This window comes from Triturus cristatus, chromosome 6, assembly GCF_964204655.1.
Source record: "Triturus cristatus chromosome 6, aTriCri1.1, whole genome shotgun sequence".
Taxonomy (NCBI): Eukaryota; Metazoa; Chordata; class Amphibia; order Caudata; family Salamandridae; genus Triturus; species Triturus cristatus.
This window is the reverse complement of record NC_140589.1, coordinates 651,350,650-651,365,300: the sequence shown is the minus strand read 5'-3', so window position 1 is coordinate 651,365,300 and position 14,651 is coordinate 651,350,650. Positions and strand designations below refer to the sequence as shown.

At 42.6% G+C, this 14,651-nt stretch overlaps 1 long non-coding RNA gene across 1 annotated transcript; it reads right to left on the bottom strand.

Moving 5' to 3' along the window:
• Positions 1-1,020: 1,020 nt before the first annotated feature.
• Positions 1,021-1,873, bottom strand: LOC146817691 (uncharacterized). The gene is made up of 3 exons (XR_014962563.1): positions 1,803-1,873; positions 1,461-1,549; positions 1,021-1,127 (listed from the first exon to the last, which is right to left on the bottom strand). It is a non-coding gene; the product is annotated as an uncharacterized LOC146817691 (long non-coding RNA).
• Positions 1,874-14,651: the final 12,778 nt, after the last annotated feature.

Genomic DNA, 14,651 nt, shown 5'->3' with positions numbered 1-14,651 from the left:
ACTGTGACACATAGATGGTCTACTATTGACAATTTCTAAGCGTGCACGGCGGGGGTATTTTTTAAAGAAACCAAGCTGGCAGAGATACGTTTGTTTGCAGATGTCTCAAATCATCGAAATAGCCCACCTTCTGTGACATCTTTTGCTTTTGAAATTAGCCCATTAGGACCCACTACACCTGAGGCCAAAAGGAAAAGCGTGCCACCACTTCACGCAGATTCATGGAAAAGTGTGACTACAACTAATGAATTGTCAAAAAAAAACTCAAATAAATGGCAGTAGTGATTCTCCAGACTGCACCGGTCAATGTTCCACAAATCTCTTGCACCTTGTTTCTGCTTCCACAATTCCAACTGCCCACAAAACTCAAATCAAATTAGAAAACTCTTTAGTGGTAGGGCAACATACTATCACATAATTCATTCACATATCCATGTTTTCTTTAGTTGTAATCACTTAAGATCCAAAATTCCTAATTAGAACCTTTCTTTATGTTGAGAACTATTGTCCAAGAACTGGAATTGTTCACTTCTCCTTTAAGTTAAACCAATTTCCAATCTTTTTTGGCAGACCTAGCCAACAGATTTCATCCCTTCTGAGTGGTTAATTTGTAAGTGTAAAAATATGTGTACCTTTTGGCTATAAGTCAAAGATTATTATCGTTTCAATCATCACACAAGCTCATATTTACACTTCCTCAACCCACTCCACACTGAATATGTCTGAAGCACTTGTCGTGAAACAAATTGGTATCCAATATATCTGTACTTTAATAGTCAATATAAATTCATCAAAAAGATATTTTATAAAAAACAGCAAATCATACACAATATTAAAATGATAAAATCGCAAAAAGTTTTTGCAGTCATAAAAATTACATATCACAAAAAGGAAGACACTAATGGACAGACAATGTGTCATACATATGTTAATTTGGATTTGTCAAAGACAGTGTCAGACATAAGTCACTGATCCCTGTCTCTCCCTAACTACACAAAATTTAACAAACAAAAGAACACAGGCGTCGACGCGTTTCGGTGGCGAGAACTCAACATAGGACCACCTTCTTCAGGACCCAAGATATATTCTCCTTATATATCTATATTCAAATATGGTGTCGAATTCACCTATTGGGGAAAAATATTTGTACACTATAAAAAAAAACATTCTATTTGAAATTCTACACATTAGTCAAATAACACAAGTTGCCCATACAGATGTATAGTCCCTATACAAGTATTCAATACAATAATGAGAAGCATATTAAAAAAACATATTAACATTTTTTTTTTATAGTAGTATTCAAAACCTAAGTGCTTCATACAATTAGGCGAGCCTTTCTTCACCTTGCGAGAATATATGATTCTCACTAAATAAACCATTCATTCCTCATTCATCACATTAACTTTCACTCCCCTATATTCTGCAATCTTATTCAGTGTTTTAGTCATAAAACTCACCGGTACAGCAGTACTTCGGCAAGAATGTCTCCTCTCCTGGGGAGTACCTCTAGAGTCCTTCGCGAGTGGCTGCAACCTTGCAATGCTTGCTAGAATGATAAGACACTAAAGGTGAATTCCTTTAGGTGATCTGTAGCTAGAGATGCCTACATCAAATAATCTTTTATTTCTCGCCCACTTTCCTTCTACTGTAAGCATACATTTAACGAGGACAATATGTAATGCGTCCTTTCCTTCGCAATTTGACCATATATCATATCAATATGCCCCTCACTATTTGGACGTGCTCTATCCCTATACTAAACTTTAAAGTTATTTTCCTATATAGGCCTAGAAACCCACCTTAATACTTGTCACTGGATGCATAGACCAAAAAGTCTTCAATCCATGTTCATGATAGTGGCCGGATTCAATCTCGGTCGCTAGAAAACACATATTTTGTACATGTATAATAAAATTTAATAGGGAACAATAATCATTATTTCACTTCTCCTTATTATTTAACCTCTTGCCAAAAAGTAGTTTTATCACACAGGGCTCAACTTTTTTATCTGAAACCGCATATATTCCCTTTAGGTATAAATCCGATATCACGTTTCCTTATTACATCTAGGGGCAACTATATAATTTGTCGTCTCCCTGGGTCATCTGTTAAAGTGATAAGAATAAATATATTAGCCATCGTATATTTCAACTTCCCTCATTCTAATACCTTGTTTTTATCTACTATATCTATTTATATTGTTCAGCCATAAGGGTAAATGCCCATCATTATGATGTTGTGCGAGAATTCTCAATATCTCCATTGTGCTTAATCATTTAATTTCAAACTACCCCTTTTCCGTTAATTAATTGATTCCATAAAGAAGGGGATGTCTGTCAGAACTTATCAATCTCGTTTTTCCAAAACACACCAACATATTTCTACTTTCAATCTATCCCGGGTGTCTCTATTGCTATACCGTGTTAACAAACCAAGGGTTGTAAGCCCCTCCTGCCACTATCAAAGACAATTTTATTAAAAGTGTTTTGACCCTGAGTCTATTGGATAATATTCCCCCCTCTCTATTTTCAAACAGGAACCCATCGGAACGTGACTCTCAAAAGTATGGTTCCGTTTAGTCACATCCCTCCTCTGTATGCACGTTAGCGTACTCTAAACATATCTATTACCCATCTATGCTGGACTTTTGTTCTTATCCCTCCCCTATATAAGGTTTTCAATGCCCCCTGCCCAGCGTCTAGCCTAGCTCACCGCTTGTTGGGGTCGCGTGTTAGTCTCTCCGTTAGCGTCTATTCATCCAACTTGGAACCGACGCAGTCCGAGTCTTTCCATTTTATCAGATGGAGCCATGTGACGTATCACTGTGTATGCGTCGCTGTATTTTTGACGTTACACATGTCCCCTGCTAACCAGAGAAATGTGCTGGTTCAAACTACCTCCTGACTAGATCCCCAGCACTTATTATTCTGGAGAGGACTTGGTCTAATTCCTAGAACTGCAGATTTCGGAGCTGGGGAACTGGGTTCGAGTCTCGGTGTGGCTCAACATCCTGAGATTCTGGGGAAAATCACATCCACTCCAAATGAGTGTGTCCTTAACTGGTGGTGTAAGCACCGGTGCTGAGGATTAGGTGCCGGTGCTGAACACCAGAAAGCACCAGCTCAAATCAAGCACTGTAGCTTCTTGGGATTTCACCAGGGCAACAAATAAGTAATTTCTGTGTTTTCATCAATCTAGTTCTCATCAAGTCCAACCATGTTGCTTCCACATTGGGCAAAAAAACGCTCTTGCTTTCTGTTTGAATCAAATGAATTGTCTCATATAACCTTGTTGGACTGGTACTCCATCAACATTATTAAATAACTATGCTCTAAACATGTCTCTGCTTTAAGAAAACTACTTCAAGCACTTTTGGATTGGGTTGAGTGTATACAGCTATGTCTTGACGATGGTTAGGGCTCATTTTCCTCTAAAATCATTTCTATAGAGACATCATCCTCTATTCCTTCTGCAGCCATGCATATTTAATTTCCCAAGATGCCTGCAACACTGTCCTCTTCCACATATAACACTAGTGGCACGTTAGTAGAGAATTCAACCTTTTCCTTTAACTGGAGGTAGATTAGTAGCTCTTCAGATGGTATCATCTCTTAGCAGGACCTGTAAGCGAAACTCTAGGCCTTTGGTTCTACATATTCAATCAGACTCTATACACTGAGCTAATACTCTTTTTCCAAATTTGAGTTTGGCACCAGATGCCTGCCTGTATTTTTTAGTTCTAGCTAATGTACCTATTGTATGTCCAGATACCAGTGAGGATGTATTAGAGCTAGCTAAAAAATAAGGTGACGCATTGGCTGGCTAAAAATCTAGATTTCAATGTAATTAATTCAAATCCGGCACCATTGGTTGGAAGGGTTGCATGGATTGGTACTTCAACTAAAACCTTAATGGATGACATTATAATAGTTAATTTTAAAAAGCGTAAATATGTTAAAAATCTACTGTTATATGCTCATAATCAACGTTGTATACGTAGTTCTAGTGTAGTCCTGCCACTGTTTATTTGTTACCAATCTGCTCCACCATTAGTTAGAACAGTTTTTTTCATACTGTTAATCATTGTGTTTCAATTGTCCCAGAGTTTGACTTATCAATAAATAATTGATTTCAATGTCTTTAGAGTCTTGAACGGGTGGATTGATACCCCAGGAATGTAGAAATGAATGGTGACTGGCAATCCAACTATAATTTTCAACTGCCACTCAACTAGTATAGAGGATTCGTTAACAATGACTAACTGGAGTGAAGGGATTAACTGCAAGATCAACACAGTAGACTGGAAATCATTTATGAATTGTGATGATATTTTGCTGCAGGAAACATGGGCCACTGCAAATTTGCTTTTGATTTGTTTTGTTCAGGCTTTGGAAGAGCAAAAGTGGGGCTTCCCATATGGTTCACGATGTCTCTTAGTTTACATATTACCCAAATTATTATTATCTACTTGGAGATTCAAGTGTTTCTTGTAAAACTGAATAGGTTAAAATTTTATTTAGTTAATTTTACAGTGATCATTTTTCCTATAAAGCCATGGAGAATTTTAATGATTGATTTAGCACAATTGATAGCATTAGGAAGTCTACTGAGCTCTCTCACAAAAAGTCTAAATTACTTTTGTGAGGGCATTTTAATACCAAATTGTTAATCAATATCATCTCTTCTGATAATTGTAATCATGCAGAGATAAGGATATTACGTACTGTAAATCTGATGCTAAGGGTGAACAGGGGTGCAATTAAACGTTTGATTGGGACCTCGTTACCGCTTTGAAATCTGATACTGGGGAATCAAATTTTATTACAATGTTTGTCGCAAGAGGCTGCTGATCCGTTATTGATTATTTATTTTTATCCATGCGTTTAGTTGACCACCTTAATGCTAGAGAGGTAGTAGGGAAAATCAGGGAGATCATAACCTCTTCAACATTACTTTAATGATCCCAGATGCTCATTTTGAGTGTCATGACAAGGATACTGTATGCTAAAGTCAATGGTTTTAGGTTCGTTTGGAGACTCCTTATCCCACCTTTTTTTAGGCAACTCGATAACAAATATTAGCGACCATTTCAACAATTGCCTATCATTGAACACTAGAAATGAAGAGCCTGAGTTAGATTTCAGTGGACAGGCTACTCCGTCACAAACGGGATGGATATACCGTATTACAGGTGCATTACATCCAATGGAACTTATGCTAAGGCGGAAAGGATATCCATCAAGTTTGTGATGGGGTAACCCATCTGCTGAATTCTAAATAAGACCCTAAGGTATTGTCATGTGCTTTATAGATCAGAATCAGTCAATTTAAATATCTTTTAGTAAACCAATGCATGCCCCATTTGTAAGAACCCTTAGATGGTTCGACTCTGCTAGTTCTGCATCAAACAGACAGATTTGTGGAGCTCTGTCTAACAAGACTATGAAAACCGTGGATGTGGCATTATACAGTGCCTAGTATAAATCCATCTTAAAATGGAGGTACACTGAGATCAAAAGAGACTAATGCAAATTGCTACTGGCTGAATGTTACTGGAAAGATTCTAAATCATTTTGGAATATTTTCAACTCTATTAAGTCCGATAGCGTGCCTATCCTGGGTTTGGGGGTTCATTTTTCTGCTGATTGTAGGCAGATGCACTTTCAAAGCATTTACTAATTTTGAAGCTATTTATATACTATTTTTATAACCAGGAGCTTGTCCTTGCCTAGACATTAAACCTCTCTGGCAAAGCCCCCAGGACCACATAGAGTACCTATGGACCTATGTAAGTCCAATATAGCTCCCTGGGCTCAACAACAGACTAATTTGCTCAACCATGCTTGTGAAAATGATTTCCTAGTTTGTGGGCTAATTCATCGACAATTCCTGTTTTCAAGAAGGGTAATCCATCAGACACTCACTGGTAAAGGCCCACATCTCTTATAGACTCTATGACAAATGTGGTGAGTAGGATCATTTGTAATAAACTCTCAGAATGGGTTAATAACAACCAGTGGACCAAATAAAAATACAAATTGCTGGTCCTCACTGTTTAGTGTACCTGTTTACTTCTGAGACGTGATGGTACTCTACCCATTTAATGTATTACAGCAGTACTGAGAAGTGCAGGTATTCTCTTTTTTAAATTAAAGAAGTGCAGGCACTCAGTGCCTGGCCATTTAAGGCACTGACAAGAACAGCATTCTTGGGTACTTTTGAGCAATGTCTCAATTTGCATCTTATTCTTAGCTAATATTCAATAGCTAAAGACTGCCCACTGTACTTGGCCTTCATTGACCTTTCTTGCACATTTGACTATGTAAACAGGTCTAAGCTTTAAAAGAACTGGGCCCAAACTTGTGTTGATACACCTATTGTAGATTTCCTATCTTTCTTACACTCCATTTTCACAACAAATATTTAATTTAGTATCAATGGTGAGCTTACACACCCTTTTGCACCCTTTTAAGTTAGAACAGGGATGCACAAAGGCTGTATCCTTGACCCTCTATTGTTTATTTTATATATATAAAAAACCTAGATTATTGTGTGAATAGTTGTGGATAAAACATACCAATGATTGATTCAAACCTACTCTGGCTCTTTTACCTGCCCATGAAGTGGTATTAATGGCTCGTAGTGTCTAACACCCTAAAGATTCTGGGTAAACCTTTGTCTCCTTTATGGCGGATTTAGATCTTGAACTAAACGTAACTAAATCGTATGTAATGACTTGTGGCCCCAATAGCTGTAGGATGAGCCCTATCTCAAAGTAGTAAAGTTAGGATTCCTAACTTTACTACTCCTAAATGCCTTTTGTGAATCCCGAAAGTCATAAAGTTAGGATTTTGTCTCAGGTTACTTTTGTGAATCGGGCCCTCTGTTATTACGCAAACATGCAATTGAATAGAACACTACTTATGGAATAATCTAAGCACTAGGGAAAGATAGCTGTTACCTAGATTCCAGATAGGTAGTTTTGTGTTTTCCTTTGAGCTTGTTTCTTTCTAAATCAGTTAGCCTGTGCCCATGTGATGAAGTATCTAAACAGGCACTCCTGCACATTAAATTTTTTGGGAAAGTTAAAAAAATGCATACTAAAATGTATCTAATTCCATTTCTTAAAAGGTATACATGTAAGAGCTGTAGACCTATGTTATGCTGTCCTGATCGTATGTATGCTTTGCCGATAGATTATTTTTTAATAAATGGTGCACCACAGTAAGTCTTTGTTTTTTAAGATTTATGCTTTTTTTTTTTTATTATATTTTATTTTCTATTGATAGATTGAATAGGTTGCATCAACAAAACTCCAGTAATGGAGACACGGGGGTTGAAAATCAAATGATTATTAACTATGCAGGTCTCCATTTGAGACCCCTATATATGGTTATGAACAAAGTGATGGTGGCCTAGTCAGGTACAGAAGACCACAACCCTTTTGTTTGAACGCCCAATAGGAAACTTGTTATTCTTTACTTGAACCAGTGCTGCTGTTAAAAAAGTGCTCCATGTGGGAAAACATATGGGAGGGCACACAGTAATCCAGGAGATCACTGTTTGTTTCCCTCCGAAGCGACCAACACCATTCACAAATAGGAAGGAGACCCAAGGGGACTCCTTCCTCTCTAGGAATTATTTGCTGCCTACTCCAAAGTTTCAGTAACAGAAACATTTATTGCAAAAGCCATCGCAGTTGCAAACCGCTGATAAGTGTCATACTGACTAGCAGCTAGGTGGGGGGCCCTTTCACGCTTCTTCCTAAGTGCAGTCCAGTACTGGTCACTGAGCCGTGTTCCGAGTTGGAAAGGCTTTTGCAACCCGCAAAATGAGTTCAATACATCCCAAAAAAGCCATTTTGCAGTTGCAAGTTTTGTGACTTTCATGGTGTGCAATTGTAAAATGGCTTTGTACATCTTGGCCATTTTTTCTTAAAATGTTCTCCAACAGATTTACCAAATATGGTAGAAAAATATAGATTCTGAATACGAGCAGTGCAGGTCTCGGCAGAAAACGCACGTTATCATAAAAGTACTGAGGGTAAATGCTGTCCGAGTTTGTCCCAGTTCAGCTTCCATAAGCTTAAAATCTCTCCTCGCTCCTCCAGGGAACTGCGACTCATACTCTGTGTTATGGCCAGCAGCAGTATTGGCATTTAAGCCACAACAGAAGGGTCAGGTGAAAATAACGTGAAGAAACAATTCACAACTAATGTCAGAGAAAATGACATTTCAACACGGCTGTCACATTCCTTATTGAGTGGAAGAGCAGGGGCGAGGGACTCTTTTTTTATCTGTGATTGGCCTGCCAGCACGGATTTGCGTTGTCACTCCAAGGACCTGACTAATGGCTCTGAAGCTGCGGGGGGCTCCCGGCTGATGGATGGCTACATCAATTTTATTATCTGTTGCATATTTCTTCCCTGACACATCCAAGCAGGAAGCAATTCTAGGAAGAGCCTTGACATCATCTGATTTGACTGGGCCTCTGCAGCCAGCTGCACTGGCTTCTTTGAATCGCAAGACAGTAGCCCCCGTGGGTCAGCCAGCCGCAGACAAGATGTCTTGGGCCCAGCAGTTGTAGATGTAAGTTACAGACAGAGAGGAGGATGAAATGTTTGCTTTTCAGAAGTGCCAAGTGCTGCGAATAAACAATGCACACGAGGGCAGAGGGGTCAGCAGCTCGTCTGAGCTAACTCTTTCCCAAAAGACCGGGGCTGTCAGGTACCAGTAAGCCATGTCTGAATGGAGAAAAGGTGAGAAGTTATTCTGTCACCTCCGCTGACGCTTCTCAAGTGCAGAGGGCTTCAGATGAAAGCAGAGTGGAGTCCAGCAACTGTGCATTGTGTTCTTCGTCAGTTTTTCGGTCAACACTGGATTGCTTTTCTAGCTAAGGTGTTAAGAATAACTCGAATCTTCCTCAATCTGTATATAATTTGATATTGAGTTGGATGGCTAAGCAGACAGACAAACATTCAAATCGACCACCTTAACGATAGGCAGAGTGGGAAACACGACAGACATGCAGATAGACAGATAGACAGACAGACAGGATAGATAGATAGATTGATAATAATAATAATAATAATACAGCATTTTCTAGAGCGCGAACAGCTACCTCACAAGGATGTGTCCCGGCGCTAGGCGCAGGCATAGATACAGATACCAATTTAAGCAATTAGCGTGGTTGGGTGAAGAGCCAAGTCTTCAACATCTGCTTAAAGCAGGATTCGGAGGGGGCCTGCTGGAGCTCTGGGGGCAGGGAATTCCATAACGCCGCCACATTAGCCGAGAAGGTTCTTCCTCCCAGCCGAGCCCTTTTTAGGTCGAGGACCGTCCGGTCTGCCGAAGGCAGAACCGGAAGTCGGAGATTTAATGTTTTGGAGAAGAGGGGCTTGCACCCGCCTCTCTTCTCCCCTCTTCTCCATTGGCTGGCCTCTTGAATGCTGGCCAGCCATTGGAGAAGAGCTCCGTCACTCCAAACAGGCCCCGTCCTTTTCGGATTCGGGGGCGTGTTTTTTCCAACTTGGATTATCTCCTCCAGCCAATGGCAAGAGGAGAACACGCCCCCGAATCCGAATCCGCCGCTGCCTTTCTCCGAGGCGTTTGTGCTTCGCCTCGGAGAAAGGCAGTGGTGTGCTTGTCCTCTCGTTTTTAGATAGAATACCGGAGTAATATGTCGGCCTGCTGTCTGAAATGCCTCCTTCCGTTAGCAGTTAGTTACCAGCGCTACTTTTATACCTTGAGACAACACACCTTCTTTTTGTTGTCCTCAATGAACTAACTTTGGCTCGCGATAGAAAGTTTGAAAACACTCAGAAAATAAATGAAAAGTGATCTCTTACAAGATGCTGTAGAGAAATGGAGCCAAAGCATTGCACATCATGTTCTCTGACTGATCATTTCCGGTTTGTAAAAGATAGTTCCGGCCTCCTCGCGACACCGTCCACTATTGCATAACAGCTGACCGCAGAGGCGCTCATTAGGCTCATTCATACAAAATGTGTTGCTTCCCCTTGCCATGTGCACTTTTGCCCTCAAGTTCGCAGTTCGCAGATCATGGGTAAAACGCTGACGGGCTTGTTAATTTTCCTTCCATTCCTTCCATTTCTATGAAATATTTGTACAGTGTATGACTCATCGGTGCTGCGTAGTCCTTCCTCTGTTTTGCTGCTTGGTGCGTAGAGTGAGGAGAGGGCGGACCCGGGTGTGGCTTTACATTCCTGGCAGCCTCACTTCGAGCCCCGCTCAAGCAGAAGCTGTACCTCCCCAGCTGTGCTCCTCGTCGCTACTGATCCCGCCGGTGAGTAGGGGGGACGAGGGTGAACGACTTTGATTACATGTGCTGAGGGAGCTAGAAAAATAAGATGGGCAACGGAAGAGGTGCTGTGGCGGGCCCCAGGAATGGGTGTCGTTCTGGGCTGCGGTAGCAAGGAGATATGACTGCAGCAGGAAGTGGAGACTGTGTTACGAGGGTAGTAGCGAGGGTGCTGTGAGGGCTATTAGCAGCGTCTGTGCTGCACGGCCTTTATGGGGGCTGGGGGGGGGTCTGCAGGGAGTAGTTTCAATGGGACATTTCTGGAAGGATCATCTTTAGTGGTTTAAGTCACGAGTGGTCCTGTGGGGTTCACACGTTCGGGTGGGTGGGTCCTTTGAACTCGGGGAGTGAGGCTGTGGTGGTGACTTTATGAAAGAGGAGTGATAATTGTGATAATTGTGAGTTATGTGAAACAGGAAGAATGTCTTGTGGACTGTAGTACTTTTGCCTCTCGGACTGAAATTACACACAGACGAGATCAAACTCCCACCCGGTGCCGAGTTGATGTTTGGGGAGGGTCAGAGTAATTGGCTCCCTGGGCACCGCAGACAGGGTGCCAACTCTGCCAACTTCAGCGCGGCTCTTTAGCCCTCACGGGCCAAGAGCACTCGTGTTATATTCAGAAAAGTACCAGTGTTGTTCCCTCTTTGTGGGACGTCTGGCCTCCTCGTGCACAGCTCTGAGAAGAGGCACGTAGAACCGGCGGGCACGTGACGTCATTAAATGTTCGGAAGTCACAATTGGAGGTACACCAGGCCGGACTACAGCTACATCAGGTTCTGAAATATATAGTCTCGCACTTTTAACATTGGGTTTTCAAACTGAAGATTAGTACTGTGTGCCATGCTCCTTAGAGGTCGCCCGACTGAGAAGGGAATCCATTTTAAAGCTCTGTGCTACATGCATAAGGCTGTGTCGCTCTGAGGTCCACTTTATCTTAGCTCATTGGTGGCTCCCGATCACCCTAGCCGTTTTCCACGATCATGCGACAGCAATCTCACCACAGTTCCCAGAGTGAGGAGATCTCGTCTGGGGGGGTCATTCTGTCTCTTATCTGGGCCCCAAGCAGTGGAACGCGGTGCCTACGTCTATGAGATCTTCACGATCCTTTGGGGTTTTCCGAAAGACTTGGCTTTTCTGATCCGCGCTTCTATGTTAAGACTGATGTGATACCAAACAAACGGGCAGCGCTGCGAAACCGTGACTGGGTTGCTGTGCGCTATACAAAACTATATAAATAATAACAATATTTATCATATGGCATAGATGCATGGCTCGCCCATCTGTTCCCTCAAAGGGGCAGTAAGCGCTACATAAATGTTGCAGTACAATACACAAAGGAAACATTGGCAATGATTGTTTGAAGTACTTTGACAAAGACTGTTCTTTAGTTGAAAAATTAAAAGGGGGCCGCTTCAAGATAAAAACCTGCTCTTATTTCGTGCTCAAGGGATGTAAAAAGGTGTACATTGGCATTTGTACCCCCTCCATGATGCCACCCACTCCTTACTCGATATTGACTGTGTACAGATTTGGGGAGTGAAACCCCTTAGGAACAAGCATTTACAATGCAACGGTCTCAGCATTGTTAAAGTTAGAGCTATTGGCATTGCTCATGACAATGCCGTTTCTTTAAATGTTTTAAAAACAAAAACATAAACAAAAATAATGTCATGAGCAATGCCAATAGCTCTAACTTTACCAATGCCGAGACCATTGCATTGTAAATGCTTGTTTTATTCGAGGGACTGCTAACTGAACACGGCAGTTGGAGCGAAGGGAGCGGGCCTGGGTGTTTCTCGGCAACCGAACTCTCAGGTAGTTTGGGCAGGTGCTATACAAAAATCTAAAAGCCAGCGTGAGTGCCTTAAATTTGATCCTACTGGCTACAGGTAACCAGTGAAGTGAGAGAAGATGCGGAGAGACTGAATGCTTGAATGGAATGCGCATTAACAGTCTCGCAGCCGCATTCTGGACCATTTGCAAACGCTGAATTAGGTACTTTGGCAAGCCCAGATAGAGGCCGTTAGCGTAATCCAGTCTTGATGTTACTGTCGCATGGATTACTGTTTTTCGGAAACTCTCTGGTAAAAGTTGCAGAATCTTCCGAAGATTCCTCAACTTACCTAGACAACACCCAACTACCTGTTGGGTATGCGAGACAAAGGACGATTATTGTCCCAACGCACCCCCAGGTTTTTTGCCGTTTGGCTAGGAGAAGGGGCTGGTCCCATCGCCGTCGGCCACCAAAGCTCAGAGGGGGGAGGGGAGCCTTTTTTGAAGAAAATCACCTCTGTCTTGTCCACATTAAGTTTTAATTTGTTGGTGTTCATCCAACACGCAACATCTTGAAGACAGCCCTTGAAGCTTGACAAGGCCTCCTCTGACACCTCCGAATATGGAAACACCAGTTGGGTGTCATCGGCATAAGATATTGCCTTGACCCCCCAAATGGCAATGAACGTAAAGAGCGGAGCCAGATAAATATTAAATAATAATGGGCTAAGTGCCGATCCCTGAGGGACGCCTCCACTGAGAACCTTAGGTGCTGAAGAAACGGTCCCCAATGCCACCTTCTGGGTTCTCTGAGACAGATACGACTGTATCCAGCCCAGCGCTTGATCCTGGAGGCCAACCTCTGCCAGTCGCTTTAACAGCCTTGCGTGGTCGACTGTATCGAAAGCTGCCGATAGATCCAGGAGCACCAGCATAGCTGAGTCTCCCGAATCCATCGACCACCTTACTGACTCAATCAGTGCTGTCTCGGTGCTAAAGCCGGGTCTAAAACCTGACTGCGTCTCGTGCAATATCCTATTTTCCTCTGTGAATTTACTTAGCTGCCGCTGGATTACTTTCTCAAGCATTTTGCCCGGGGCAGCCAGCAGAGAAATTGGACGAAGGTTACTGAGGTCCGTGGGATCCCCATTAGGTTTTTTCTTTAATGGGAGGAGGGTGGCGTGTTGCCATATCTCCGGGAACAGCCCGGAGGAAATGGACGTATTCCAGATGTGCTGTATAGTGGGAGCCACAAAATCAGCCATTGTGCTCCAAAGCTTGGGGGGACATGGGTCGTCAGGTGATCCTGACTTACAGCGTCTTAATTCCTGCATGACCGAGGTCAGAGCTATAGGCTGAAAATGAGCCATAGATTCACCAGTCACCTCTTTGACAGCCCGATCTGTCTTCACCGTCCTCCTCTCTGGGCCGAAGGACTCATAAACTCGCTTAATTTTTTGGTCAAAGAAGTCAGAGATGCTATCGCACAAAGTGACCGACGGAGGTATCTCCCTCTCAATACACCTGGGTTTGAAAAAGGACTGAACCACCTTAAAGATTTCCTTGCTTGAGTGTTCTGCCTGCTGAATCGAAGCCGCAAAAAACTGTTTTTTGGCCTTTCTAACAGCCTTCTGCAATTTATAGGAGGCTTCCTTGTATTGTGCTTTTTCCTGAATCCCGTAGTTTACCCTCCATTGCCTCTCTAGCCTCTTACACGCTGCCTTCTCTACTCTAAGGTCCTGCGAAAACCAGGGAGCAGAGGGGGATTCCCTCTTGGACATTGTGCGTTTTGCTGGAGCAATGGACGCCACCATATTCCCAATCCAATCATTAAACCTCTGTGCATCAGTGTTGGCATTCAAGGTTAAAGTTGGTTTATTCTGAGCCAATACTGGGCCCATATTGGCAGGGACTAGCTTCTTCCATTGTCTCCTCAAAAAAACGCGCTTGCTTGGCGCAGGTCTATCAGCCGCTAAATTTATTTTAAATGGAATGAGCGAGTGGTCTGACCAGACTAAAGGCAGTGCCGCTTCCATCGTCACATTTTTAATGTTGGAAAGAATTAAATCAAGCGTATGACCCGCTCTATGTGTGGGGCCATCATTGATTAGCCTCAAATTGGCAGCATTCAAAGTGGCCCCCAATATCTCTGCAGGCGCGCAGTCCTCCTTATCCATATGGATGTTAAAATCCCCTACTATGAGGAAATAAGGATGAAGGAGGGAGCTCTGCACGATAACATACAGCAGAGCTATCAGGTTGGGCTCATCCCCACCAGGAGGGCGATATATGACTAGTCCCGTTAGTGATAGCTGCGGTCCCACCTGAAGGCAAAAGTGTAATCCCTCCAGTCCCGGAATCAAGGTAGGGGCAGAAGATGTCAATATAAACTGCTCCTTAAATATAGCAGCCACCCCCCCTCCTCTTCTAGCGCCTACCCGGTTAGAGAAACACATTGTGTATCCTGGGGGTACCGCCAGTGCAATGGCGGTCACATTGTCCTCATTAAGCCAGGTCTCTGATAGAAACAGGGCATCCCACAAATGTCGTCT